We start from the raw sequence: 3,930 nt of genomic DNA on the forward strand, positions 1-3,930 counted from the left end.
GTTAATAAGGGTTTTTTTGTTTGGGGAGACATTATTACTATGCTAACTTAATAGGCAAATTACAGTAAAATAGGACAGATAAAAATGTCACTAACATCCTATATAATAAAAGGCTAATATGCAAATTGTCCCCTCAACCTGGAATTTGACCAGGGGGCGGGGCCAGCTGGCCAACCGCCTGCGGCCCCTCCCCTGACCGGTCAACTGCCTGCAGCCCCTCCCCCTGGCCGGCCCTGCCCAATTGGCCCTGATTGGGGCAGGCCCAGGGGACCCCACCCATGCATGAATTCATGCACCAGGCCTCTAGTTAGTGATAAAAGTGAAGTTAGGTCACAGATCTATGTACTCAACCAAAACAAAAAAGGTTGTGTGATTAAGGCAGGGAAACATAATGTACTGTATTTCCTCTCTTAGAGGTTTATATTATACATGTTAAAGTCAACAAGAAGTCTTGCATTAAAGAAACCTGTTTAAAGTTATTTAATCCAGCCTTTTCTTACTTTCCCATCCTTTCACTTAACTATTCTTCAAGGTAATGATATTTCCAGTGAACACACTTTGGGAAAACTATACTTAGCAGATCTACTTCCCTGAGTTCTGCACATCGTATTTTCTTCTCTGGAATTTCATCCGTCTTCAGCTTACATAAAGCTTACATTCCTTCTAGGCTCAGTTCTGTAGTCTTACTAAACTTTGCTAACCAGTGATTTATTTACTGTGAACTACTTAGCCTTCACTCCTAAATGCTGCATTTTGCCTTTCTCATTCACCTTATGGTTTGGGTGGGCCATGTTTGTTTTCTGCTGAAATTTTCTTATCAGTTACTTAAATCATATTGTTTTTTCCTCAATCAACCATAAGCAACCATTGCCTCAGAAAGTTAACATTTTTATTTTTAAAAATATATATATTTTTCATTGATTTCAGAGAGAGAAAGGGAGAAGGGGTGAGAGAAACATCAATGATGAGAGAGAATCGTTGATTGGCTGCTTCCTGCATGCCCCCTGCAGGGGATCGAACCCACAACCTGGGCATAGGCCCTGACCGGGAATCGAACCTGTGACCTCTTGGTTCCTGGGTCGACCCTCAACTGCTGAGCCACACCCAGCTGGGCAACATCACACTTTTATCCATCAGTAAGTCGTACAGGCTTTGCCTTCAAAACATATCCCAACTCTGACTTCTTTCCATTACCACTGCTACCAACCTGTTGAGTACCAGATTCTTTTCTAGTTGCTGAAAGTAGAGCAGCAAATAAAATAAAGTTCTGTCCATATGGAGTTTACATAGTCGAATGTAGAGAGGCAGACAGTAAACAAAACACATATATGCCCTGTTAGATAATGACAAGTGATTTGGTGAAAAATTAAGAGTAATAAGGAGTCTGGTTTTAGGAAGAAGGTGTTTTTATTTTATATAGCCAGAGAAAGCCTCAATGAGAAGGTGACACTTAAATAGAGACATCGAATATTTATCTGGGAGGGTGAATAATTTTCCAGGGAAGAGGTACAACTAATGAAAAGGCCCTGTAATGTGAGTGTCCTGAGTGTGTTTAGAACGCAGGAAGTTGGTATGAATGCAAGGTAAGCTAGGGAATATAATGGGAGAGAGGAGGGCAGGGGAGTGGCTTAGGTGTTTGATGTGTCCCATCCTCAGAGTTTTTGATTTACTAATTAGTAGAATTTACATTTCTAACAATGTTGGACATGAGACCTAGGGCTGCCAGGGTGGAAGCAGAGAGACTTTTAAGAGGTAATAATCTTGGTGAGAGATTGTATGAGCTTAGGTTAGGTTGGTAGCAGTGGTAGTGGAAATAAGTCAGAGCAGGGGTATGTTTTGAAGGCAAAGCCTGTACGATTTACTGATGGATAAAAGTGTGAAGGTAAGAGCAAGAGAGGTATCAGTTATCAAGCAAGACAAACAAGGTAAAAGGGCACATACGGGGAGGAGTATAAACCAGTAGTTTTGACATATTAAGTGGGATGTACTGGTATGCATAGAAGTGCAGAGAAGATGATGATTGGCAGAGAGTTTCAGGCTACAGACAAGCAGTTGCCTGTGTATATAGCTGATATTTAAAGCCAAAAAACAAGATCAGTAGTTATCAACCAGAAGCAGTTTTGCCCCCCAGGGCGCTTCTGGCAATATTTGGAGACACATTTTTGATTGGGGCTGCTATTGGCATCTAGTGAGTAGACGCCCAAGGATGTTGCTAGACATTCTACAATGTACAGGACAGTCTCCCACAACAGAGAATGATCTGGGCCAAAATGTTAAAGCCAAAAGCTTTCTCTAAGATCAGGAACAAGGCACGGATGCTCACTATCACCATTTCTATTCTACATAGTAGTAGTAGTAGTCCTAGCCAGAGCAATGAGACAAGAAAAAGAATTAAAAGGCATCCAAAACAAAAAGGAAGAAGTAAATCTTATTTGTAGATGATATGACACTATATATAGAAAACACTAAAGACTCTCATCAAAAAACTTAAAAGTAATAAATGAATTCAGTAAAGTTAAAGGATACAAAATTAATATACAGAAATCTTGCATTTTTTTTTTTTTTTTTCAGTTGATCAGCAGCCTAGCCAGGATCTCTAGCCAGGATCTCCAGCCAAGTTCTGGTCTGGATCTCCAGCGAAGTTCTGCTGTTTATTGTCTTGTTACATCCATATTTATACCAGTTGATTTTAATCCTGTCAATTTCTATTACAAAGGTTAGGGTGTTTCTTATCTCCATTCCAGGGAGTAAAGATTATGTAGCTTAAGCATGATTGTTTGTAGTTAAAGTGATTAACTACCCGCCTGGCACTTAGTTAAGGAGTTTCATCCCCTCCCTAACTTCAGGGAAAAATCCCTACCTGGGGAAACAACCTTTCTCGGAGAGGTGACCTTGGTTAAAACACACTGTGCTAAGGGGAGCAAACATATTAAGAACAGTATGCTATATACGCCAGGTCCCTTGAAACAGCAAGCATGGACTGGCTCCCGGCAAATTCCCCCTTTTTTATTTTTTAAAAGCAGGCATTAAAAAGAAAAACCTGAAATGCTCTCTTGTATCCATTTTAAGAGTAAGATCGGCACTTTCCGCTATTACCTGAGTCCTGATCTATCACCCCAGGGAGAGCTTGCCAATCCTGCACTTTCCCAGGGTGGAAAGGCTGCAGTGGGGTTAAGGATAAGGCTCCTTGGGCCTACCTCCTCCCATGCCTTTACATTTACCTTTCCTTCCTCAGAAAAGCATGGACATACTTCTTGTATAAAACGTTCTGTCTGACTGGGAGTAACCTTAATTCCTCTGCTAGCAAGCATATGTGTTAAAAGATCAATACAGTGTCTTATTTCTTTAGACTTAGTATGGCACATCTTCTTAATCTAAAGATCAATACAGAGTCTTTTTTCTTTGGACTCAGTATGGCACATCTTCTCAATCTAAGTTCTGTACTATCCACCTTCTTACCCTACTTATCCTCTATAGGGGGGTCTGCAGTACCCTGGTGGAGTCCTATCCGTCCCGAGTGTGGGGGTTTTCAAGGGGGGGGGCTTACCTAGGGGAATCCTGTTCCAGGGATTCCCAAAGGTGTGGACGGAGTCGGCGAAGACTATCTACCCTCTTCCTACGGTGGAGTCCTATCCATCCCGAGAATGGGGCTTACCTAGGGGTCCCTGTTCGGGCGCCAGATGCCGGGGTCCAACCCCAGCAGGTCCAGGGGTCCCCAAAGGTGTGGATGGAGTCGGTGAAGAAGGAATGACACAGAGACAGCATTCAGTTGATCAGCAGCCTAGCCAGGATCTCTAGCCAGGATCTCCAGCCAAGTTCTGGTCTGGATCTCCAGCGAAGTTCTGCTCAGAAATCTTGCATTTTTATACACCAAAAGGAGAAATTAAAATAATCCCATTAACATTTGCATAAAACATAAAATATGTAGGA

The sequence above is a fragment of the Myotis myotis genome, unplaced genomic scaffold (assembly GCF_014108235.1).
Source record: "Myotis myotis isolate mMyoMyo1 unplaced genomic scaffold, mMyoMyo1.p scaffold_m19_p_12, whole genome shotgun sequence".
NCBI classification, from domain to species: Eukaryota; Metazoa; Chordata; class Mammalia; order Chiroptera; family Vespertilionidae; genus Myotis; species Myotis myotis.